The sequence below is a fragment of the Athene noctua genome, chromosome 2 (assembly GCF_965140245.1).
Source record: "Athene noctua chromosome 2, bAthNoc1.hap1.1, whole genome shotgun sequence".
Lineage (NCBI taxonomy): Eukaryota > Metazoa > Chordata > Aves > Strigiformes > Strigidae > Athene > Athene noctua.
In genome coordinates this window covers 107,657,155-107,684,783 of record NC_134038.1, presented here as the reverse complement: position 1 = coordinate 107,684,783, position 27,629 = coordinate 107,657,155, and the positions used below count along the sequence as shown (strand labels likewise).

Here is a 27,629-nt window from a genome sequence, read left to right as displayed (position 1 = left end):
AAAAGCATTAGTTCTAATAGACACGTGGAAACAAGAATGTATTTTCATATATCTGTTTTATTAACATAACATAGATCTTTTACCCAGTGCTTTAAAGGAGAAATATCTGATTTAGTGTGTGAGGTAATATTAGAGAGCAAGATCCTCACTGCAGGCATCTGTAAGAAGCAGCTCTTGTTCATGCACAGATGAATCCCACGGCATATTGTAAGTGAGTCCAGCATTTCCTGGGGACATTGGACCAATCACATATGCACTCAACAGGCTCACGGTGTTCACAGTCAGTCACATCTGGTGTGTGCTGAACTTCTGTGTGTGCTTGCATATCTGCACAAAAGACCCTGGGTAAACTAATGGCAACTTCAAATAACCATCTTAGTCTTTTTCACAGCAGCAAACAGCTGCTTCATAGCATCCCTACTTAATGTCAGAAACAGTACAGAAAAGATGAAGAAATAACAGACTCAATGACAGGCAAAGTCACTGAGACATGCAGTTGTAACAGTGATCAAAGCAGCAAAGAGAAGCCAAAAAGCTGACAGATACATTGGTTCTGTGAAAGACAGCAATGGAAGATGTATGTTGCCCAGCTTCAGAGTATGTAAGAGAAGAGGGAAATCAACAGCCAGTGATCTTGCCAAGAGACTTCTATGATCTCTTTGGTGATTTAACATGCTGAAGAAGATTCCTTCTCACCTGGTTTTCCAATGAGAACTGGGATTAATGTGCTTTGTGCTAGAAGTATTCTTGCCCTTTGCTTTAAAGCACTGTGTACAGAAAGAGACTGGATTAAGTTCAATTTTTCTTAACAAGTGTCATGAAAAATAAGGAGAAAATGGAAGAATCATTATGGAGAACTCCACTGTAGAAACAAACAGTGAATACCCAGGAAGAAAAGAACAGTTACATGATATTTCTAGAGCAACAAATGAGAGCTATTAGCACTAATTCTTTTTTTTCCTAGTTAAAAAAAAATAAAAAATTGTTCCAATATTCATTTTCTTAGACAAATGCATACTGAAGAACCCAGTATACATTCTCATAATTTCTCCTTCCTTACTGACTTTATTCTAAAGAACAGATACACAAAATAAAGAGATATTTGGTGGTTATAATATGTGGTTATTTGTGCTCTGTGTGCACTTGCACTCATATAATACAACTGGACAAGCAGATTTAATCTTCATGGAAATGAAAAATGAGCAGTAGATGACTCATGATGACACAAGCAACGCACATTATACACACAGGTTTTGACACATCATCCAATATTAATTTCTATGCTTCTGTCTATGGCCTCTTCTTTGACTTTGAAAGTGTTGATTGCTGCTTAACCATTAGTCCAGGGGACAGGCAAGGAGGTAAAAGGAAACTCCCTGAATATAAAGAAGTATCAGACTGTCATTCGGGTTGCTAGCTTCCAGAAAACTTATTTAATCCTCTCCAGGCCAGCCAGCATAACATGCATTTTCATATTTCCTCTAACAACTGATTGAGTTGTGCTGATCATAGTCATATTCTATCAATAAAGCCAATGACAGCAATGGCAACATTCTCAGAGTCAAATGCAGCAATTAGAGCCCCTCAGACAGTGTAATGCAATGTCTTCCACTACTGTTCTTGCTCTGTAGTGGTGGCTGCTGTTTTGACAGCCCAATGCCAGACCTGGATCCTACACACCAGCCAACATATCAGCTCCATACACAATATAGATTCACATACACAATGACAGAAGAAGTACCAACATTTGCAATTCTCATGGGCTCCAAGGTGATGTAGAAGGGATCTCCATTTCTGAAAAACTTTGTATCACATCATTAAAAGGTAGGTAAAAGATCTGAGCATGACTAAAATCACTGGCAGGAACAGAACTGGGAAACCCTATTCCTTACAACCAGCCACCGACAGCAGGAACAGGGGTTCTTCGATGTATGAAACTATTGTAAAAGCAATACTTGCCAAAAAGTCCTAGTGAACAAAACTGCTCCAACCCACTTCATAAAGTATTTGTTAGCAATGTGTCACTGTTCACTCTTAGCTTAAATAGCCCTTAAGAATCCCTTCAACGAGCAGGGAACTTTTATCACCACGGATTTTACAGGGTCTTCAGAAATGACCTCATGTTGGTAAGGAATGTTCAGGAATGAGCTGTGTGGTGAGGATACTGTAGGTATACCTGACTCCAGCTGTTGGGAAAGGCGTGCCCAGCTCAGAATTTTTTTTTATGGTTCTTCTCTGAATAAAGTCAGAGAAACAATCAAATAACTACAGGAATGTCTCACTCATATATGTTTGTATATATATATATATATATATATATATATACACCCACATATACTATTATATAGAACTTGATCTTTTCTTAGTGGAGTGTAATCATTTAAGAGCGAGTGAGAAATTCCAGGGAGGAGATCAAAAGCTCCTTGAATGAAGAAGAAAAATACAGTGTTGCATTTATCCAAAAACTGAGCATGATAATCACAACTCTGTGTGGTTTTAGGGCAAATAAGATTTTTAAGAAACCCCAGTGTATCTGTTGTTTAAATAAAGAGAAGCTGATCAACCCAAATATGAGCAAACAGCCCATACACCAGTAATAACGGATAATGATTTTGGACTCACATGCAATGACATGAGAGAAGCTTGCAGACTTTATTCGTTCATTTTGCAGGACTCCTTACACTCAGGATAGCTGGTGTTTGATGAGGGGAGAGACATCCAAACCCTGTTTACAGCTTTGCCTATAACCTTCTTCAGCATCCCTGACACTCAGTACAGACTAGTTCTGGGAGAAACTTGCACAGAATGTGAGTAGTTTTTCACAAATAAGCTAAGGGACCTTTATCCCAGTACAGTAGTGTGACTTTTAGCCATCAAAACTCATGCAAAATGAATTCCTCCCCAACATGTTACACTTTATTAACAACACTGCTAGAGACTCATCTAAAAAGACCTCAGTGTTGTGTCTAACCAGCAAATGGATCAACAACAGCCAATATTTGTCATCCCAACTGTGATTTTTCTGCTACTTCGAAACGACTGAATTTGGATGACTGTGGTAAGTCTTCGTATTCAGTATAACTGACTGCTTCAAAACTGCAAGTGCTTACATGAAGATTATATTTAAAATATTGATAACAATAACACCAGAGTAGCTGCAAAAGCAACACCAAGAGGTGGTAAAACTGCCTGAATGGCCAGGCCCAGAGGGTAGTGATAGCTGCACAAAGTCTAGATGGAGGTAAGTGACTGACACTCATTAATGATTTGGATAGGGAAGAGTGTACCCTCAGCAAGTCTGCAAATGACACCAAACTGGGAGGAGTTCGCTGGTAATGCCAGAGGGTCATGCTGCTGTCCAGAGGGACCTTGACAGGCTGGAGAAATGGTCTGACAGGAAACTCACGAAGTTCAACAAGGGGAAGTGCAAAGTCCCACACCTGGGGAAGAACAACCTCCTGTACCAGTATACACTGGGAGCCACCTCGCTGGAAAGAAGGCAAATGGTATTCTGGACTGCATTAGGTAAAGCACTGACAGCAGGTGAAGGAATGTGATCCTTCCCTCTACTCAGCCCTGACAAGGCCACATCGGGAGTGCTGTGTCCAGTTCTGGGCTCCTCAGTACAAGAGACACTTGGACATACTGGAGAGACCTCAGTGGAGGACCATGTGATGATTAAGGGACTGAAGCACCTCACATATGAGGAAAGGCTGGGAGAGCTGGGACAGTTCAGTCTGGAGAAGAGAAGGCTCAGGGGGGATCTCATCAGTGTGTATAAATACCTGAAGGGAGAGTGCTAAGAGGACTGAGCCAGGCTCTTTCGAGTGGTGCCCACTGACAGGACCACAGGCAATGAGCACAAACTCCATCCGAACCTCAGGTAACACTTTTTTACTGTGAGGGTGCCTGAGCACTGGCACAGGTTGCCCAGGGAGGTTGTGGAGTGTCCCTCTTTGGAGATATTTAAAGGCCGTCAGGACTCGGCAACTGGCTCTGCTTGAGCAGGCGGATTGGACCAGATGACCTCCAGCAGTCCCTTCCAACCTCAACCATCTTGTGATTTTGTGATTAACAGGACACTATTATGCTCTGGAACAACTTTAAAACACAACTTAGGTTCAATGTTTTACATCAGTTTGAGAGGTAAAACCTTGACCTTAATTTAATTTCTAACAGCAGATGATGCTGCATTTCCGACTGCAATATGCAAAGAGGAGTATTTGATGAGTGGCTTTTTTTTTTTTTTAATTGACCCTGTTGAAGAACATAAAGCTTTTTAGGTAGTGGTAACTCAATCTGTATAGATTGGCCTGGTAGCAGGCTTGTATTTAGTCAGTAAAAGTCCATTAAAAGCATGAAACAAACAAGAGACAGGAGAACAGAGTAAAAATAAGTGGATGTACTTCTCAGCAGGAAGTTAACCACATCCTTCCAGTCATTAGTGGGTGAAAGACAATTCCAGACACTACATGCAAGAACTAATATAATGGACCTTGTCCTTGACAGCTGGAACTAAGCTGGTTTTGAAAAAGATTTTACTCATCTTGCTGTGTCTCATATAGATAACTTTCTGATGAGGTTTACATTTCCAGTCATCATTAAAGTGGAAATCTCCCTTCTCTAACTATTTACGCATTTTGTCCTGCATCCCATGCACATAGAGTGGCCCTATAACCTTAAGACAAGTTAATCTGCTACTGGAGGGAAGAGAATAAATAAGCAAACAAATAAATAAATGAAACACAGTTTGTTAAGTTCTGAAATGTGCACAGCTAAGGGTATCCTGACTGCTTTGACAGCTTGCTGATCCATGTTAGCTGTCAGCCAAGCCAAAATGAAGGGTCCATCAACCAGAAAACCAGAACCCCCACTGAATAAAGTCCCTAGGAAGTACAAAGTTTTGGGAAGTGGAGTTAGCAGTGATTTCAGCAATCTCAGAGAATCACAGATGCAGCAAACAACTGAAAGAGTACAGTGGGTCATGTCATCCATCTCCCTACCACAGGATTTGTTTAGTCCAGATTAAAAAGCATAAAGTTCAAGATTTTCTAGTAATTGCATTGTAAACCTGTTTCAGACAGTCTGTTAAATCTCTCCACTGGGAATTCTTTTGCTGATATCCTTAATAAATTATTTTTTCCCTCCTTTCTAAGACAACTGTTAAACTCTTTTTGCCTCTGTATTGCCCTCTGACCAAGCTGAATAACTTGCCTTCCTTTTCAGGGTAGGTTAAACCTGCATATTTACCATAGGCAGAGTTCAACCTTGTAATTTTACAATACTTGCAACTACCCTTGTTCAGTACATCTTACCAGTCCCTTCCTATACTGGCTTCAGGGCACAGCAAAGTAGGCTGTAGAGCAGCCAGTCGATGGTGCCCCCAACACAGAGGTATTTATGCGGTTTGTCAGTGGGAAGTAAGCACAAATAAGAGGTTTTTCCTTAGGTTTGCAACATTAAAACAGGTTCTGTGAAATGCTGGTTTTTAAAATCAAAAAAGACAGTGGAGAAAACCTGTCTTGTCTCAGTGCCCTGCTTAAAGCTGGATGACATTTTCTGAGCTGAATGAAATACACAGTTTTGGGGCAATGAGAATCACTTATTAAGTCTGGTAAATTGGACAAAAGTTTTACCCCTCAAAAAGAAAAAAAAATAGAAAAATTCAAATAACACAGGAGTAAAACCAAACCTTCCAATATTGGAACACTGTAGTTCATAAGTTACAACACAGAGTACTTTGACTCTGGTTCATCCACTGTTTGACTTCAAGAGGAACTTGAGCCCATTTCAATAGATTCCTCCCTTCCAGAGTGTCCTATCACTGGGGTATTGCAAGATTCTCCAAGTGTCTCCTCCAAATCATTTTTACTCATTTAATGTTCAAAATAAGACATTTTGCTTGGTATTAAGCAAAAAATTTTTCTCTTGTGTACTTATCTGCCATGATCCTCCATAAATTAAACAGGGAATGAATGACACAAATTCCTTAGATTGGCTGCTCAGATTTCATAGGATTCAGATCAAATAAGACAGAAAAAATCTGTGTTGCATAAAGGATACATCACTTCATGCAAATACTATTCTTAGCCCTTTTTGAAAGTCTCAGAAAAACAGCAAGCCTCTAAAAATAGGGGCTGAATCATGGGGCTATAAATTATTTATTCATGTGCCATCCTTCCTCTTTGGTGGGTTTCTTCTGATTGTTGCCGTGACAAGCTAGAGTCAGGTAGGATTCACAGTGCACCAGTACACTGCTTTCTATTTCTAGAAATCATGAGTAACAGCAGCCAGACATCCATGAGACTGAAAAAAAAAATATCTCTCCACATACTTTATTTGTGAATGAGGGATATTCAGACAAAAATAAGGAGAGAACAGTTATCCAACCAATGCTTATTACTTTGTACATCAGCCAACATCATCCTGAAAGCCAAGCTTTGTGCAAAGAGAGGTTTTCTTAGATGGCATGGGTGGGTTTTTTTTGACATTCATGTAGAATTATAATGAACTTATAGGAGAGTCTTGGAAGACAGATAAATAATACTTTAGGTAAGAAATGTTTCCCTAGAAAATATTTCTGACCTCAGCTCTGTCTAGCTCACCAACCTGATGTTTCTTCAGGCTCCCAAGCATGTAAGAAACTTTGTTCAGCTTTCTATTGTTTTCCTTTGCCAAGAAGTCCTAAAATGCTTTATGAGAAGCTCAAGCAACCTAATTATGCTCACTTTCTGTATCGATTTCCTGTCTGCTAAAAAGCTCAAGTGATTCACCCAGGTCATATAACATGTCAAAAGCAAGGGCAGGAACAGAGCCTTTCAGAAGTTTAAAGTCCTCCAGACTTCTTCAGTTTAGAAAAACATTTATCCAGATTTCTAGCCCAAGTCGTACTCCATTAGCCATACTGGTAAAGGTTATAGTTTTGCCCACCCCTTTGTGCCCACTCTTACACAGATCTTCTCACTCATGTATACAGCACTTCTGAATGCAACCTTCCTTAGACAAGTTGAGCAGGTTTAAAGCTTGCTAGACTGTAGGAGTATAAAAGGGCATCCAAGGTATACAGTTCTGTTTGTCTAAACCTCTTCCTCCATCTCCTATCTTTCATCTAAGTGCTGAGGTCCAAGAAGTAATCTTTTTTAAATCTTCTCCAGGCAACCTCTGGCTGCCTCCTAGACAGACTGGCTAGGAACCTACTTGGTGTGTTGCCCTGTTCACCACAAACCCTACTGAGACCTGGATCCCACTGACATCTTCTTGGGCCAGCCAGCTGGTCCCTTGTTTCTCATTTCAGAGATGCACCTCACTGTCGAGCTGTGGCGAGATGTTCAGCTATGCTTTCACCTTCTCAACAACAGCTGATTCCAGGACTCACAGCCTGGCGTCTGTGCCCTTATCTCTTTTCTCCACACTCCCATTACTGACCTAAGTAGGTCCCAATCCAGAGTTTCTGTTTCTGATATATCTCCACTGTGCTCAGCAGGTCACGTCCTAGGCTGGGGTTGCCTGGCAGCAACCATTGCCACTTTAGCACCTTAAGAAAGATCCCATAGACTGTATTGTGCAAAGATGTCAGAAAAGTGGCTCTTACCAACTTTGTTCTGTTAATACAAAACTACAAAAAAAACCCCCCACACAGTCTTTTTGACTTTCAAGTCAACCGTGCAAGTCAACCCCGCACAGTTCACCTCAGGAAACAAACACAACTTCTTGCAATATTTTTAAATCTTTTCATTCCTCCAGGGTTAACAAAAACTGTTCCATAAAATACATCTATTTGATAGTGCATATTTTCTTTCTTTACAGATTAATTTTGAATTGTTTCAGGATTGAGGTGTGGAAGTGGCGGGCAATCCCCAAATGGTTGCCCTTTCCCAAAACAATAGCTCTTCAGAAGGATAATTGAGGAATTATCCTGGAAGCTGCTTTCTTTGTCACATCTCCTTACAGGTCCTGTTGAACCTTTGTAATTAATAATTCAACAGAACAGAAGTATTATTAATTTCTAGAAATATTATCCCTGTATACTTTATATACATAATTTCCTTAGGAAATGATTTCATTGCTTGTGATTAAGAAAACTCTTGTTCTGAAATGACAGGACCATGCTGTTACAGAAACAACTGAGAGGACACCAAGAAGACCGGGAGAGAGAGACAAGTGAAAAAGCATTTTTAAATACTCAGTTAATCCTGCTTTCATAAACATGAAAGTGCATTTTTTTCCTCCAGATGACTCACATGAGAGAGTTAGGGTCACATGTGTCAAAAGCACTAAGGAAGGGTAAAAAGGAAAATAATCCCTCCTTTTCAGTGTCTGTCAAAAAGTGCTGCAGTGCCTGAAATTAAAAGTATATCCTGTAATAGCTTGCAAAGTGCATAATTTTGAAACAAATGGAGGTTACTTTCCTCTGTATTGTGTTACAGCCCTGAAGATGCAGGGTGAGTCTGTAACCTCCCAAGGCTTTTTGCACTTTGCAGCTAATTCCCTGAGACAGCACATATGCAAATGTGAATGCACATAGAACCCAATGGTTTTCAACTCAGACCTGCACGTATTTTTAAGCAGAAAGATAAAAAAGAGAGATTATGAAGCAATCTGTACTGAACTATTCCTCAGGTTATCACCTTTTTGATTCATCTGGTTGTCAGTACATGAAAAAAAAAAAAAAAAGCAAGCAAAAAAACCCCCAAACCTCTTCATTCTAGCTGAACAGAAACCAGACTTTATTTGACTCAGAAAAAACCTGCTGCAAAATAAAAATCTGAAATTCATGCTGGGCTTTACATTTCCACACACAGCTATTGTGGATTAATCACAATCCAAAATCACAAATTAATCTTTGCTGAAAGGCCAGGTGTCACACACAAGAAAAATCAAACATTTCTCACTCATTTAACATGCACAGACATTACTTAGTTCAGAAACTTGGATTGCTGGAAACTAAAACAGCACTCAAGAGCAGCCTTTCTTCAGGCTTGCCCTATTCTTATACTCCTCTCTACAGACAAAACTGAGCTCAAGATTCAGACCTATAAGTTTCGATGTCACGACGCAGATGCTCATATGTAGGTGAGGGTTATATGTGCTGCTGGACGTGTAGAATTAGTACTATTTGAGATGGCCCATGATGTCCATGGCACCCACTCAATGCAGGCCATCCAAATAGCGCTAGATTCTCATGCTTAAGCAAGTGAATTGAGCCCTAGTTATTGCAGCCAGCACAGTCTAGACAGATTCAGCTGATCAGTGGCCATTTATTTTACAGAGCTGAATTGTTCTTCCATTGACTACATCTATATTCACAACAGGGGTAACTTAAGCACCTAGAGCATATATAAGCACCTTCATACAGACAACTAAATTTAGGTGTCTGGGCTAAACAAAGTATTGGCCTGGATGGGCCTGTAATTTGACGTGGAACAATCACTCCTGTCTGTTTTAAAGACTTCCCTCATTTGAGTCTGGATCATGTAATTGTTTTAAGAAACATAGGCTATCATCCAACTAGTGTTTGTATGGATCATGCACAAATTACTAGGAAAAAATTATATGGCTCAGAACATGTGGGAACTTCCACCTACATAAATACCTAAAAAATCACATGAGTAAGAAAGGTGCAGTGTAAGAAAAGGTTCACACTGCTGGTGAGTCCAACAGGTCATTAATTCTCCCATAATTCTGTAGTGGTAGTGAGTTTCTGCAAAGCACTAAGACTAGAGGAGGAAAGTCATTACCCAGGGCTGAAGCACAATTTGTTTCTCAGCCTGAGAGACTAGGAGAGCACAGAGCTATGAAACTCTCTGCCTAACCTCTGGAAGGCTGTCAGAGCACAGGCTGATAATGATGTTTGATCTTTTATAGTAATTGCCTCTTAGTTGAAATTCAGAATTCAATTAGTCACTTGCCATAATTACTGAACGCACAGAGAGTTGGCAATGACAATGAGAGGTGTAACTGTACTTTATTACCCGTAGTAAAGCATTGTGGAATTGAGAAGCACTATGATCTGATTAACACAATAGTGGGAGAGAGGGGAAAGGAGCCGGAGGCTGGAATTCTCCTAGAAGAGATGACTCGAGAAGACAATTTGTACAGCTGGTTGAGGTAAATGAGTTCCCGCGTACGCCTCCCTCCACTTTGATTTCTGCTGAGGTAAGTGTGAATGTGGGGAACAACGTTCTTCTCACAGAGATTCACTGCCTGGAATTTATTCAGGAATTTGGTAACCTTATGAAATCTGAGTTGCAATTGCATATGCAAAGGACAACAGCTGTATGAATGGTTCGTGATGGAGCACAGAGTCAATGTTCAGCGGGAATCCTGACCTGGTCCCAGAGCTCTGCAAAAATAATGAGAAAGGTGGTTGAGAAAAGAAGGAGGTGGTGTCTAGGGATGGTATTGGATTCCAGAATGGCACCCACTCATGTGGCCTTTGCCAGGTAAGGTTCAAATACCTTTTGACACAGAATTCAGATGAAACCTCCAGTCTGAGGTTGTGAGAGGAAAGTAAAACATGGCAAACACAAGCGCCCTCGGAAAATAAGAGCAACCTAGGAACCCAAGGAAAGATATCACACATGACACAGGGAATCTACAAAACTTGATTATCACAGTCAGCATTGGGTTTTTGTCTATACCACAGTAACATTCATCAGGAACCAGAACAGTTGTTCAGATTTACAGGTTTGAGTATTTTTTTGGTTGTTTTTTCCATGTCAAACTCCTGTCTAGATCATAGAACCAGCATTTTATAAGAATCATTGCCCTTTAGAAAATTACAGTCTTACAGGATGATTCAGACAGATCCTGTCACACTTGCATGTCTTCGGATGTGTGGACAAAACCACAACATACGCTACTGTCAGCTTATGCCATGTTTGGTTGCCAGAAAGCACCATGTCTTCCTTAAGCCTAAATATCCAGCAGGGGAGTTCAGGGAAGAAACAGACTGTCTACAAGACAAACACCAAAAAAAAGACTGCAAGCATGAGACAGATGACCATTTGCCAAAGTCATGCCTGCCAGCTTTCATGACTAAACCTTTTATAAGAGCATAAAAATTCCAGATGCTTCTTGGCAGATGTAAGCCTATTTTTCTGAGCCACAATTCTCCTTCTAAAAATGTAACTTCAAAACCAGGATAAGAATGGGCAAGTTATCCCAATTTCTGCAAAGTCAACTTGATCTTCGTAATACAAAATCTCCCATAATCATACTATTTTACAGGAAGAGTGAAATATTCAGCAACCAAGAGCCTGAATTTTGATTGTGGAAATGGCTGCTGATGTGACAGGTTAGAAATCGATTCCTTAGGCCATCACAGATCAGGTTAGTTTGAGATGAGAAAGCAAAGCCCCTGCAGATACAGGGAAATACAACAGTAATTCTAAGTCTTAAAGTCCTATTATGGTTAATAAAAGTGCTACACTTTCTGTTGTCTCTCCCTATAAATACTCTCCTTCTCCCATGGAGAGTAGAATAAGTTTTAAAAACAACTGCATGAAAACACTTGACAGGAGAAAAGCAACACCCAGCTCAGATCTTCTTTCTTAGAGAGTCACAATGAGGAACAGCAAACTTTCATGAAAGAAATTACCTTAAAGAGCACTGAGCATAGTTTTGCCTCCATCCCTGATAGTTTTTCTCTTCCCATCCTTGAAACTAGTGCCAGAAGTTTTACTGAATAACACAAACCAAGCACAGCATTGATATGGGTTCAAAGATGTTCAAAGGGTGGCAGGGATTAGCAGGGATTAGCTGATTTTGCAGATAAAATATGTGCTACATTGATAATGTACCTACTTGTTTAAGCCTGAATTTGAAAGTCCACCAGCTGCTTAAACCACACAGGGCTCCTCCTCCTACACTTTATATTACGGCTTCCATTGCTGTAAAACACTGCTTCATTTGCATGCATTCCCAAAATGTAGCATGAAACATGAATCATGTGCCAATCCTTTCCTCTAGGACAATATGTGTCAAAATTTTAAGTGAGATCAGAAACCTGAGAGAATTAATATTTCATCTAATGTATGCTAGTACTGGACAGATACCAGGAAATTTGGTTTGCAAGTGATATCAAAAAGGAAGTGAAAAAAAAAGAGATTAATTTTGAGACAGAACTGTGAAGGACCATATTGTTCTGTAAGGGTTGTTTTCATGCACACACGATCTTATGAATCTGAAAACGCAGATCAAAGATAAGCGTTTGGCACTCTGAGTGCAAGATGGGACTGTCTGCAGTGGTCCTTGGTCTCTGTTTCAGTCCAGTTTCCCAAGTCATCTCCCAGCCCCCACACAAGTGATCTTTCTCCTCACAGGAAACTTCCCTGGGCACAAGTAGTTGAGTGTTGGCCAATAAGACCATGAACAATCTACAAAAGTTCAGGCAGGTGGAAAAGAGGAAAAGAGGCTGTTCCCCTGACATAACCTTATTAATACAATGCATCACTCATTTGGAAAACCTGCTGTTATGTGGGAAGGTGCTTTCTTATCGCCTGATAATTATTGTCTCTCTGGGGGTTTGAAATGGCATGGGAGGGAGAAAGGGGATTTTAAAATCTCTTCTAATTTTATAGTACATAATGGGTGCTGTCAGCACATGCTGTGACAGGCTAAGAAAAGCATTTCACCAGCTTCATTTCTTGGCTGTGCTCTCTGATGAATCTTAAGAGCCTGAGCTCATTTCAACTAGGAATGATTAGGAGGCCATATCTGAACCATCCCACATGGTTTTGGTTTCACTGTAGCCTGGCAAACATGCTGTGGTAGCTTCAGTGTCATCACACACATCTTTTTAAGACCCATACACATGCCATCTCATTGCTGTCTGTAACTCTCTTCATAGAAAAGCCCTACCACAAAAAGGATCAGGATTTCAAATCAGGCCAAGAGCCATCCTTATAATAGTATACTGCATTCAATCCCCTGAAGCCAGTGTCAGGGAAAGACTATGGCTACTCTGTAGAGAAGACATCCTTGTATTTCTCTCCCAGTGCCAGGCAAGGTAATAAAGAAATACCTGGGAAGCCTTTCATTGCCAAAAGACAACAGAGACTCCATGGCAATGAAAGTTTTGAGAACTGTTGCTGTAAACAGAGGTACAGATTTGAGTATAGGGAGAACAGAAATTGTGCTCCCAAACATGCGGTGGAAGAAAAGACGCTCTCTAAACTGGTGCTGCTGTGGGTCCTTGATCATCATTGGAATTAGCTCCATCACCCGGCAGAAGAGAACTATATAATAGGTACCAGCATGCAAACTTCCCAGAATCAGTTATGTATCACCTGCAGGTACTGAAGTGTCTGAAGAGTGAAGGTTGGTGATACTCTGACCAAAACTGGTATTACCAAAGATGGCAAAGAATACTATTCCCTTTAATTAATTCACCATATAGTTTCATGACTACAAGGAAGTGGATGGAAAGACTAAGTCATTTCATGCTGGCACAAAACACTGCACACCTTGCAAATGCTACGCATCCAGTTGTCAACAGTTACATGCACTGCTTTACATACCGGACATTAATCTTAGGCTGGTGATACAACTCTCCTCCCAGTACAAAAAAAGACAAAACAGCCCCCATAATATTCTAGAGATTTCTCAAAGTTCTAAAAATTACACTTCTCATTGTTTCAACTTAGCTCAGGTTTTTCCTCAACATTCATTAATTTCCAAGCAAGTTCCTCTCACTTTGGAATGACATTATTTAGTTTGCTTTAAAGTCATACTGTTGACACCTTTAATTCTTCATTTCAGGCCATCTTTGTAAATTTTATTTCTGGTTATAATTATTATTCTTTAATTTTTCCAATCCTTCAAGAGACTGGAGGATGTATACTATAAGTGAATCTTATGCCCTGGCTTGTCTGTGCTGGTTTCCAAGCCATCAGTCTCTTGCCCCAGAAAGCTAAAACTTCCCTTCCACTTGTGTTATTGCTAAGAAGGAGCTTGTTCTAACCAAGAAAGGTAGGTGACTATATTAAAGATAAAGAAAACCTTTTTCCCCCTATATTTTTTTTTTTTTCCTGAAACTGACTATGAAGGTTTTCTCTTTAGGTCTAGAACTGAGGCTTTCAGAACTCAAATTTGTTGGTTTAATCAGCCAAAGATTTATGTACCACCTTCCTGGGGAAAACGCTGGCTCCAGGGATTCTGAATAAGCACCATAAATTGGATCCAGACTGAAAATAACCAATAAAAATGATACATGAGTAGGCTTAGGGGTTTTTTTTCTTTTTTTTTTTCCCTTTTATTTTTGTTTTGTTAATCCAGATCAGTCTGCAGAGCCTAGTGTGGTTCCCAAAGAACAATATAAGCCTGAATAAGTCACCAGGGAAACAAAAGATGAAAGAAAGAGGTGAGAGGAAAGCAAGGCAGTCTTCTTACCCCAGCAGAGTCTCTAAACGAATGATGCATCCAGTTAGGAAATCAGTCAAGAACTCAAGGTGCAGAAAAATGTTCTAGGTGTTTCAAAGAGGATAAAAGACTTGGTGATGCTTCAGCACACATCAGATTTACAGTTGAATACAGATAAGTGCACAAAGGACCATAAGACAGGATGCTGTGGAAAGGTCCTATCATTCAGTAGTGGAATTTGCTTACTCTTTAAATAGTTGCAGATTTCCTGTCATGTTGATATGGAAGATGGGCACTAGGACTGATTGTTTACAGTGAGAATGCAAGAAGAGAATTTTTAGAAAATCTTGAAAAAGATTTCCCATTTTCTTTCAACAAAGAGCAATAAGATCAGGTAAAATATGTTTGAAAGTACTCATTCACCTAGAAGTGCAGTGCTCATCATTCACTTCCACTTAGATGAGACTCTCCCATTTGGATGCTTACTACCTTCTTTGGTAATAGATTTTCTCTTACGAAAAGAAAAACATTACTGAAAAGAAAAACATTACTGAGAATTCATACATTACATTTCTTACACTGAGGCAGATTTATCCACAGTGCCAGCTCCATTTCAAACACAGAATTAACCCCTAAGAGCAAACTGAGTGTTCATTATTTAATGACTGGGCATTCAAGTGAGGACTGCTTAATTTATGTTCTCCTAGGTACAAAACCACAAAATCTTAAATCCCAAGTTTGCCATGAACAACTGTGTTGTAGAAGGGAAAACAAACAAACAAAAAGAAAGTGTGAATGGTCAAACTGCATTGGACTTCAAAGGATGTAAAGTGCATGAATAGGAGTCTTAAATTTATAACACTTTTTTAAAGAAACACAGCTTTGACTTCATCTGACAAACAACAATGAGCTACTGGATTACATATCAAATGTGGAAAAGATTGTATTAGGCTTGTTTTCTTTGACAGGTGAATTAAAAGGTAACTTCTATAATTTTTTTTTTTTTTAAAGTTAGAATGAAATTTTGATTGCCTTTACAGAACAGTGAATAGCATTTTATGGCAGTACAACCTTCATGTGCACTCTATGATTGGGGTACAGAAAAGCTATATAATATGTTGAAAAGTATGTTAGTTTGAAGGTTTGGACCTATTTTTAATTTTAAGTGCAACATAAAACCTCTGTACAAATGAGCATTCAACTCCTGAAGCCTCTTCTGTAAGAAAAATAAGCAGTCATTTACTGTTTCCACTGGAATGTTCATGTTGGCCCAGTGCCTCAAGACACTAAGTAAGTATCTTGTTCTATTAAGCTCTAATATGCTTTCTTTCCATTTTTACCCTATGAATTTTATTTTAAAATACTTCAGTAGGGAGATCCAGTCTACCTTGAACTGCTCTACCATCTCCCTTTCAGAGAACAATGCAAAATGGCAAAGACCTTCTAGAAGACCTGCGGTTTTCACGCAGTTTTCCCTTCAGTAATGCATTTGCCACCCCTGAAGGCACATAATTCCATATGTGGGTCAGACCTCATCTCCAGACAAGACAGAAGGAGAGCAATAAAGAAAAAACTGAAATTTTTTTAAAAGTAATAAAATGCAGTATAAAGAGCAATAGTGCTAAGTTCTAATCAGCTGTTCCAGCATCTCAGCCAGTCTGGCAAGGCTGTCTACTTATCTGTCACAAACTACACCTAAAGAATTCTATGAGGTCCCCCTTTTGCTAGCATTGTAATGACATCTCTCAAAGCCCATTCAAGCAGCATGTTCATCTTCAAGCCAAGGTAAAATAGGCTTTCCCCTCATACCTGCTTTTAAACATAGAAACGGTACAGATGTGGAACCTTCTTGAGTTATTACTAAAGATGGGCATGTCCAGAGGGTGATTTAGTCTATGAATCTTTCTTTGTTGATCAGAAATGGAATTGAGAGAACAGGCTTGGATTAGTCATCATTCAGAGATGGCTAAAATTCAGTGAGATAAATCCCACCTTATGTATATAGTTCAAACAAGAATTTATTTTGGATATTGAGAGTCAACAAATACAATGCTACTGTTTTCTAGCATGGGGCCTAGAAGAATTATGCAGTAATAAAATCTAGATGGAATTGCACACTCTTTCAGGAAGGGTATGATGTGGCAGGGTCACCCAGGGTGCACACAGATCCTGCAGCAAGCCATAGGTACAGAAGGGAAGTTAATACCTCCTGAATCTGAACTTTGATCCCTCTATGATTTTAGCAGGAGTACTGATGGATTAATAGCAACAAAAGAACATTTTGAGTCTTCTGAATGAGATTCTCTCTTCTGAAGTGGCATCTGGATGTTTTGTACAGCACTGACTTCAGCTGCAGTAGCTGAAGCCTCAATCAGAGACCCAGGCTCTCATTGTGCCATAAGATCTACTCACATGAAATTGAAAACAGCACCCTTCCTAAGTTTCAATGAGCTAAGGTTATGAAGAAACAGTGTAAGAAGAAGAAACTGGAGGAAGGGTGCAGGATCCAAGCCAGACAGTGAAAAGACTGCAAATAGTGTATTGAAAAAAACAGTCACAGATCACAGGTAATAAGGAACACAGATGTTCCAGGACAGTTACCATTAGCCTCCATCAAACCCACACAACATGGAATGAACCTCCACTCCCAAAGAAGTGATGATCACAGCATGCACACCAAGGGAAGCATGGCTTTTACATAAGTGCTCCTGACGCTCACGTAAAAGCCAGGCTCAACCCATCCACAACAAAAACGTAGATTAGGGAGTTCACAGCTAATCGCTATAATTAGCTGCTATGATTGTACATCCAGAGTATGATAGGAAGAAACATTTAGCTTCAGAGAATTACTCAAGATCTAGTTCACTCTAAGAGAAGAATATAGCTCATTATCTCTGTTTAAATAGACTTACAACACAGTGCACATATAGCAATTACTTCAAGTGCCTCTGTTACCTCAGTAATGAAAATCACTTATGAAAACTATTCATAGGATGCTTCGGACTGGAGAGAATGCTACTTGATTACATCTGACCGCAGCCAGTTAAGAAATTCTCCTTTAAATCCTTCTACTTACTGTCTCTTTACCACTTACTTTCACTTACACATTTTTCCCATCCTGAAATACTGTTGTTCATGATCAAAGTAACTGATCTCAGAAGTTTAACACTGAGTTACACATAATACATCTGTAGAAGGATTTTGTGAGCTGTACAGTAACACTAACACATCATTAACTGTTGCTGCTTTCAAAACACTTCATTCTGGAACCAGATGAAACATCTGGTTTAACAGAAGCAAGCAGTTCATGTAGTTATACATCAGTGCTAGTTCCTTTACCAACATTCAGAGTGCCTTTAGGAGAGTGTTACTTCGTTAAAGGGAAAAAAAAATCCTGAACATCAAGAGCTTCACTACCTGATCTTTCCAATATCCTGTGAAACAACAGTGTAATAACACAACTTCCCTTGTGATAACTGTGAAGGAAATGGATTCACAAATGCTGCTGAAACTCTGGAAAGTGAAGTTCCTCAAGGTCTGTTGGATGGAGAACAGTTAGTGAAGGGAAGCCTGGAGGTGTCATGATACAGTTCCTTGACTATCAGCTGATGGTACCAGACTGACTGAAAACTGAGAGTCCCATCTCTGGAGCTAAGTTAGAGAAGGTAGAAATGTACATTCAGCTTTCACACTCCTGTGGAATTTTAAGGACCATGTTAAATAGGTTATGATACCAGAAGCTCCAGGAAAGTTTAAAAACATTTGAAAGGAATGAAGATAATCACTACAGATCAGTGAGTTTGATTCAAAGAAAGAAGATCAATTTTCAAATCCTTTGAAGTAAGAAAGATAACCAACCTAGAATTTCAGGTAAAAAACAAGTCAGTTTAATCTGGTGTCTTAATTTTGGGAAAGGATATGTACTGCAGGAAGAGAGAATTTCTCCATATGACTTCACTAAACTGTTAAGAAATTAAAATATCTTTGAGTCAGCGCACTGAATCCCGATTGTTTTCTGAGACTGAAAACCAGTTAGTATATTTAGCTATAGACCACAGGTTGAATACAAAACATTCACACCTGTCTTAAAATACAGCCAGAGATCACTATTGAAACAGTTATATGAGAATCATGACTGTTGGGAGTATTTACAGAGAAGTGATGGGAACATAACTGAGCTAAAGCGGGTAGCAAGACTGCAGTAGCATACCCAAGCATTGACAGCTCTGCTTTTTAGTCGTAGCTGGGCTAGGGCATCAGAAACAGATGGTTGTGCTGATACAGCTTTGATGTTATTAGCACTACGTCAAGCTACACTAGGTGCATCTGTAACAGTCAACAACTTAAAACACACCCCTGAATGAAGAGTAGATCTATCCCTTTGTATGGCTCTTTGCAGAAATAACCGATTTCCTTTCATATTCTAGTTTGGATATGCCACCAATATTAAGTCAACTTGGGTAGACTGCATAGAAATTTCATTCTGCATATTCCATTCAAATGTCCCAGTTTGTCTTTCTGGAAGTCTTTCCCTAGGACAACAGCCTGTGAGTTGTAGCGTTCAGTCCCCATAACCATATTTCCAAACCTTAAGAATTTTGAAGAAATACATCAGAATTAATTTTGCTGTATTTATTTCATATCTTCCTGTGGTGGGTAGACCTTGGCTGCCTGCCAGGTGCCCACCAGACCGCTTGTTCTCTGCCTCTCCTCATCAGGACAGGGGGATAAAATAAGATGAAAAACTCATGGGTCGAGATGAAAACAGTTTAATTAAAAAAGAGCTGAAACTGGCTCTGTTCAACATGGGGGCATCCCCTGGTTTCTTCTCACAGAAGCCACTCCTGCAGATCCCTTGCAATCAAAACCTTGTTATATAAACCCAGTACACCACCTCTTCTCTTTCCCCTCACACTTTCTGGCCTTCTGGAGTCTCCTAGTAGTTGCTTGGGGCAGCACATATTTTCCAGTGTTTGTTTAGAGCCCACCAGAAAAAGATCTGGTGCCTAGCAATGCAAGCAAAATGAAAGTAACTTTTACTATCAGTAACCATCGATAATCTGGTCCATACAGAAATAAGTGAACAAGAAAATACTGCAACAAACAACACCATTACAACAAACTACAATATCAAAACAAACAAACAAAAATCTCTTGCCTGATCTTGCAAAAAAATGAAATCAGTTCTTCCAAAATTGCAAAGCATTACTTACATTTGCATGCACTCATGAGATTCATCTAAGTAGTCAATAATGAAGCTGAAACCCACTTATTAAAGAACATTCTTCTGGATATATTAGCACTTCCAAAAGAACATAGAAATGTCTCATGATCTTTTTCCCTGTCAATTATCTGATTCTTATTTAACTCTTTAATGAAAAGTTCTCTTGCAAAGCTTCCTGCCAGACCTTCATAGTCAAAGGCAGGTTTATGTGAACTTACTACGTAGCACTATTCCTTCATTACAAAATTATATGTATTATGTACAGCAAAATTGCATAATCAGTGTAATTAGCTTATCTCAGTCATTGGTGGCAGTGGAAATAGCTGCGAAGGTTGAACAGAGGGGAAAGTTAATGACACCCATTCACTAATAAGGATTACAACTGTAAACCTGACTGGCTCTAGCTGTCTGTCTTGTCCCAGAGCACAGAAAGCTGAGAGGACCATTAACTAGAGGCACTCAAAAGACACTGATTTATAGCAAATACCTGGTGTAAACTGCAGAAGCTGACTCATAAATAGAAGAGTGTCTGTGAGCTGGGGCATGGGATGAACAGTTAGGGACAGTATCCTCAGCTTTTGTATTAGGCTATATCAGACACACTGATGTATCAGAGCCCCACAACGCACAGTAAAAAACTAATACTTCCCATTCCCAGTTTTCTTTACTTTTCCCTTCTTTCCCTCCTTGTCCTGACAATAGCTTTGTTTCGCTTTCTACTACTTACTTAAATATAAGCCCTGATTCTGCACTTTCTTTAACCTAGAGTTAAGCTACTGGTTGCACTAGTGGTTCATTTCTTATGCTTGTGGGCTGCCGAGACCCTAGTTGACACTCACACACCTGCACTGCTCACACACAGACAAGTTGCAACAGTATTCACGGGGCTGGTATCAAACAGGCAATAAGCCCTCAGGAATCAATATACCGTTACTTTGGTTTTAGCACGAAAAGGCAATGCAGAGATTGATCAAAGGCTGCTGACTTCTAACATACTGTCTTTCTCACATCATTGCCTGAGAGTGTGAAATCCTTTTATTCATGTGTGCTACAATGTTGCATGATGTATTTGAAGTATATTTTCACAAAAAAGTATTTGAAAAACTAAACTCAGGTTATGGAAAAAGGAGACAATCTCCACTGATAAAGCAGGACAGTGCAATCCTTTATCTTCACTGGATCAAGGAATGAGGCAAAATCCACTGGATGGGATATCTGACAACAGAATATGTATTATACTAGCAAATGTAGCCTAGGAAACAACTCTGCATTGCAGAGAAGAACACTGAATAGCTGAATAAATGTGATTTTGATAACTAAGCATTTCCTTTGGCACACACAAAAATTGCAGGTGCTACAGAGCAGCAGATCTGCGCCAAGACAATAAGGCATGAAAATAAAGAATTACAGGTGAGCTGTGAAAACATATGGTTAAACATAGAAATATGTTGGTAACTGTAGTGAACATTTACAAGCTCATGGATAATTTTGCAACTCTGAAGATGTTAATTACAATAACTTCAGTTTTCCCAGACCTCACAAAGGGATGCTTTCCATTCAGTTCACGTTTTTGTGTTGAGAATAGATTTTTATTGCTGAAAGAGAGTCGCAGAGAAAACAATATTAAGATACTGAAATCCAACTGCCTGCTGAGCACTTTGTACATCTGAAACTCTTTGTATGAAAATTTATAAAGGACTGCAAAACAGATTCTGTCCTCAAAACCATCCTGCTCAGTCCCAAAGAAATTGACACTGAGGAATCAAGGTGACATATTACCAGGGAACTTCTTGCACTCTAAACCAAAAAAGCAGGAGAGAAGTCTTTACAGAGTTGGAAGGCTCCAGAGGTCCTGATTTACTGGAATTACTTTACAAAGGGCAAGACTGAAGGACAGGAGCCTGAAGCAGCTTGCCTGAGTTCAGTTCCAGGGTATGAAATAGGTCTCACTTACTGTCTGTTCTGGCAGTTACAAGCTGCATTTGTCATGAAACTATCCCAGTCCTATCCCTTTCAAACTGGCACAACCACAAACGTTGTCTCTTGACTGCAGCAGGATACCAGAACAACTTCACACATTAGTGATGTCTGAGATGGATAGCCTGTAGTCAGGCTAGTCTTTGCATTCACACTGAAAGCTGCTCTTTCAAGGCAACAGAGTCAGAACCAAAGTGGTCCTGTCATATGCCTGCTCACAAACTCAGGGGACAAGAAAGTCAGAGGATAAACAGCAAGAAAAGATCATGAAGGAAACTAGTCTATGAACATCTCTTCCCATAGGTGCATGGGTAGAGAGAAAGTACTTAGGCCAAATATGCTAAAGATCAATCTGCACATCACCTTTTCATTTGCAAAACAGGTATGTTAGCTCTGACGTTTTCTTCTGTTGAGTTTTAATTTGCTCAGAGACTCTGGTGGCACTGCTGTTGGTAATTGTTTCTGTTATGTGTTATTCTGTGCTGCCTGCCTTGGATGCAGTACAACACACTTATTCTTTATATCTGGTATTTAACCAACAATTCACTTCTCTCACCTGCTGTTCTTTGGGATGGCAACTCAGAATTTTGCTTGTTGTCTCACAGCTGGCAGCGAGCTCACATGGTACTCCAGTTCTCTTCCAGAAATGCTTTCTGAATATCTCCTAGTGTTTGCCTCATCCCTCTGTCAGGGTTCATGCACTGCATTTTTCACCAGCACTAACATCTGAGCCATTCCTCACCTGCATTCTGTTATGCCATCTTTCTTTCCATCTACCCTCACAACACTTTATCCTTAATTGTCAAAGAGCTGGTTGCTGCTTCTCACCTCTGCACAACCTGCCATGCTACACTGACAGCTCTTACTCCTGCATAATGGCATTTCTACATTTTAAATCACTTAAATCACTTCTCTAAAGTCTTCTGCAGGAACTCCATCCTCACCCTTGCCCACAGGGACTCTTAACTCATGTTCCTCAGGCAGAAGGTTTCTGTCTTCTTGCTTACTTTCACCTGAACCCATAACCTCCCTTTCCATTCCTAGCCTGCTTGGTTGATGCTCTGCTTTTCCTCTATCCTTTTTTCCTCATACTTCCACTTCCTGCAACCTTTTGTAACTGCAGAAGAGAAATAAATTAGTAGTGGAAGCCAGTCAGCCCCAGTGAAATGAAAAATCTTTTAATTCTGAAAACTGTTCTACACATTCCCCAGATGGTGTCAGAAGGTGTTATCTTTCAGAGGTGGCAGGGCTCCTGCATCAGACATTTACCTCACTGTTTTGATGCAAGCTCTAGGCTTGCCAGAAGGACATCTGAACCAAGTCACTGGTGCTCTCTCCTGAAGGTAGAAGAGGATGAGGATACCAAAGGTAGAAGAAGATGAGGATACCAAAGTCAGAGGTGAAGTTTCCAGCAAGCAGTATAGCAACACTCAGAACCCAGACACATTTGAAACTTCCAGCACTTAAACTGCTTAGCTTATCTCAAGGAAGCTATCTTTATCTGGTCCTTCTACCTTGAACAGATATCTTTTCTGAATGAGCCATCAATGAGTCATCGACATTTCAGGATTAAATCAAAGCAATTAGCCCTGCCTTTTCCAGCTGATTTTCATTAAGGTAACATGGCAACTAGACAAAGGTTAGTGCCCAGTGAGTCTCACTTGATTCTCCTCAAAGGAAGCAAAGGGTGAACTAAAACAAGTAAAATGGTTTAGAAAAATTACACATTATACAACAGGTATATGAATCAAAGCAAGAGACTGAGACTATTCTCACTCTGTTGTACATCATGTAATACAAATTCTTTACATTCTGCTTATATCTCAAGTGTCCTGGAAACTAAAACCCACCACCATTAAGTGCTTTGTCACAGGTGTCCATGAAGACCAAAAGATTGATAATAGAAATCACTGAAGAATCCATTTGAAATCTGTAGGGATATCACAAAACCACAGACATGCTGGTTAGAAGGAGCAGTAGAGTTTATCTAGTGTAATTTGTAATATGTCATGTTGCCACATCATGTTTATTTTTACAAGTCAGGACTTCTTCAGCTCGGTGCTCAAAATCACTAGAAATGCTTCACTTCCAGAAGGTACTGGTAAAATCAGAATAAAGTTTTCAAAGCTACGCATGAACCTAAGGACTTGGACACGTAACTGACTTTCCATAATGGAATCAATTTCTTTCCCTGAGATTTCAGAAGGTGAATTTTAGCTCAGGTTTACCGGAAGCTGAGTGCACAGACAGTCAATTTCCATATGGACCCAGAGCATCAGTGACTCAGTCATATGTCTACCCCATTCACAGCACTTTCTGTGCCTAGTTGGGTTACTGTGGGGAATGGGAAAACCAGACTGGAGTTTTGATAGAGAGTCTAGAAGAGGTAATGCACTGAGGGCAGACAGGAGGCATGCAGTTATCTAACCAGTTGAAGAAGTGATGAAAAAAGGACAACACAAATTCTCTCAACACCCTTTAGTTGTAATGAGCATGCTCAAGCGTTCTACCTTTTCTCCGCTGTCTGCTGATGTAATCACAGTAACTCATCTATGGATCTGCAGCTGAATAACATAGAATCAGTAAAATAGAAATCTCTAGCAAATACTTTACACCCATTTGCTGAAAAATCCAACTATATCATATTTCTAGTTACAGGAGAGCATTTTACATACTCCCATGACATTATAAACTGAAACCCACTAACTATGACACCTGTGCTCTTCTGACACACTTGCTTCTCTGGTTCAGCTCAGAGACCCTTCTATTCCCCTCAGCATTCACTGAAGGAATAAAACAAAGTCCTTGTGTGAGAATAAAATTGCTATAACTATTGTTGCCGGAATTTATTTTACAGGAGGAATGCACAGTGAATACAAGAGAGATGAAGGGGTTAAGAACAGATGAAAGAGGCAAGGCCAGGCTGAGACTGGGTTTGTAGGTGCATAAGGATGACTTAACTACAAGATAAGTCCTTTGTGGTTATGTTTTAGCTCTCCTCCAGGAAAGAGTAAGAACAGCAGCAAAATCCAGTATTTGTACTGCTACAGCCTCTCTCCCTGGGACTGGGCAATGCAGTGCACCACCATAGCTACATTTGGATTCACCCCTGCACTTTTTGAGACATAGGCTTTGAAACAGAAAGCAGATCCAAATTGAACTTTGTTTCCTCGCTTCTCAAACAAAAACCGAAAGCCTTCTTATTTTAGTGCTGCAAAGAAAGATTCCTTAGTCACAGTCAGCTTTGGTGCAGTGCTGCCAGCTGACAGGTGGAAATGTTCATTTTTAGAGAGGGCTAATGAGAGGGAGACATTTGTTGAATATTGGCACAGTAATGGAGCAAGAGGGTGAGTTTATACATGAGGTTTATGCGAAATGGGCTATTCAGAAGATCAGATTAGATGGCCAAAATGAACCTAAAGGGAATCTATTGGATCCTGGCTTTCTTTAGTACAAAGTGTTGGCAAGGAAGAATGAAAGGAGTTCACTCTACAGAGGTCTTGTGAGCTGGTGGCAGTTACCTGGCTCCCACACAGTCCCATGCCACTCAGAGGACTGGTCATGGAAATCCCTGCAACTTTCCACCCAAGATGTCACCATCCACGCTCTCAAAACAGCTACATAAGCCCTTGAAAAGGGCTTCCCAAGTCAGGGGTCTCTCTCTCCCACCATAGTTCCCGGGACAGAAGAAATTCCTACCAGGCAGCAACATGCCAAGCACTGTCTCTATGGAAGCATAACACTGAGAGGTCTCTCTGAAGATGCTTCTCATCATCCCCATCATCCCCTGCCTTTTACTCCATTGTCTTGGGAAGAAATAGGGTATCCTCAGTTTATGATAACTGGAAATCCATTTCCAGCAACTAAACACCTGCTGTTCCCACTAGTTTCCAAGCAGAGCTCAGAGCATTCAGCTGGTCAAGTGTATTAAGATCAGCACAGAAACTAAGATCGTTGAAAATACTCTCTGCTTCCAAACTCTGCATTAGTTGCTGTAGTTGAAAAGCAGCAATCAATGTGGCAAGACTGGAGATTCTGCAGGAAGTAATGGCTGCTCATCATGTACTTCGAAATACACAAATGCTGATGTTTCAGGTATTACTGGCATAATTCAGCCATACTGAAGTTAAATTAAAATTATAAGCAGTGAGAAAAAGAATCACTAGGAGTTCACATCTAAGTTTAGTTAAAATGGTGATGATGCACTAGCAAAGAAATTTCCTATTTTCTTTGTTTATCTCATTTCCATAACACATTTTCTGTTTTCCAAATCTCCGTTTGCTCCCTGGCTGACTCAGGAGGATAAGGAACTGCATCAATTCTTGTGTCACTGTATGGTCAGTGCTTTCCAAGCATCAGGGGTTTGGACAATGCAACCACATTGGGAAAGATTCTTTCTTCTGTTTTTCCCAGGGAAAACTGTTCATGAGATCTGGAGTTTTTTTTTTTTTTTTTTTTGTTAAATACCGAGTTTCTGTTCCTATCATTTGCTTCAATGTACTGATTCTCGCTGCACAAGTCTCATATGGAGCAGCATCTGGTCCTCTGTTATTCCCAGCACTGCAGAGAAATAAGTCAGCATAAAGCAATACAAGTTTTAATGATTTTATAAGTTTGTCCCAAGAGCTACCAATTACAGATTTCATGAATAACACCTGAGAGGAATGAAAATGAAAGGAAAATACCTACTAAAAATCCATTCCCCTCCAATTTCCATGGGAAACCACACTTATCATCACCTTCTGAAGCTACTAAGAGTGGCTATTCTAACCTGGATGTCAAGTCATAAGCAATGTTGGGATCAAAAACTGAGTAAGAGTTTCCTTTTCACAGGACAGCAGACCATGAGCAAAGTCTTGCATGACTTTCAGAGTCTGAGAACTTTACTCAGACCAGGACACAGCTTAAAGTACTGTTCTTCCAAGCCACAGAAATCACAAAGATTCACCATTACATGAACAGCGAAGATACTTCCATGTCACTGAAGAACACAGAGGAAAATACAGAGTCTAAATCTAGTCAGTGGACTTGCCGATCTGCAGAACAACCTTCCCATGAGCAACAGGCAAGTTCAGCAGTTATAGCTGAAGAACGTATTGTCCCACTGTTAATATTTCTATTTGTTATTCTTGTTAAGTAGGAGCACTCAGAGCATCTGTCAAGTACCTGGGGGTCCGCAGGAAGAATCTAACAGTCCCTGCCAGGGAACAGCACTCAGGCAGGAGAGATCAGGTTGATGAAATAGGAAGCAATATAGCAGTGAACAGCAAGGAGTGTACAGCAAGGAGAAACCCCTGTATCATCCAAATGCATCCAAATGCAGGTTCTTGTCGACTGCCTAGGCTTCTTTGATAGAGTCGCTTCACCCCTGAATGGCTACATCATGCATTGCATAGCTCCACTTCTTCTCACATAATACACACGAGCTTGGGAACAAAGCTTAGCACTTCCCTTTCTCTAGACTTTCAGAGCACCCCTGGGGAAACTACTACCAAGCACCTACCTTCAGCCAGTGACGTGCTCTCAAGCCTCCACAAAGGCTTAGATAGAAGGGTTCCTTCCAGAACACCCTCCACATCCTCCTCCCCTGGGTCCTTGCTCCACTTCAGGAAGTCTCTTTTACCACCCAGCAGGATGGGGAAGCTGCAGGGGCAGCACTGTCAGCAATTAGAGCAGAACAAAGTCCAGGACCACTATTCAAACCAGCTTCTTTTACCCCATCCATCATTTCCACCCCCAAGTGACTCAAGGCAGATGCCTGTGGACATAGTTTACCTGCACTTTAAGTGACACCCTGTGGCTGAGAGGAGGAATTACGGATGACCATTCCTTCAGTGACTACCTAAGGTTTTGTGACAATAAACAGAGGCTGAAATCCAGTCAGTCGTAGCCTCAGGTGTTCAGCGCCTGGAAAGAACTGCCTGATTCCACCTTCCCCAGCAGGGTTTCAGACCTCATCCTCCCACAGGTTGGCTGGACGGAAAATGTGTCATAGGGCAGAATAAAACAAGAAATCCCATATCCACAAGAGAATGCCCGCACTAGATGTAGCTGGGTGGGATTTTTC

General features: G+C 40.2%; 1 protein-coding gene across 7 annotated transcripts in view; it reads right to left on the bottom strand.

Moving 5' to 3' along the window:
• CRHR2 (corticotropin releasing hormone receptor 2) overlaps window positions 1-27,629 on the bottom strand; it is a 160,656-nt gene that overhangs the window by 74,001 nt on the left and 59,026 nt on the right. For 2 of the 7 annotated variants that reach the window (XM_074899835.1, XM_074899836.1), the window contains exon 1: window positions 19,575-19,850. The exons of the other annotated variants lie outside the window; for them this stretch is intronic. The gene's annotated coding sequence lies outside the window, so the exon portion shown is untranslated. Of the gene's footprint in view, window positions 1-19,574; window positions 19,851-27,629 lie in introns of those variants that run through there. 7 annotated transcript variants of the gene reach the window in all.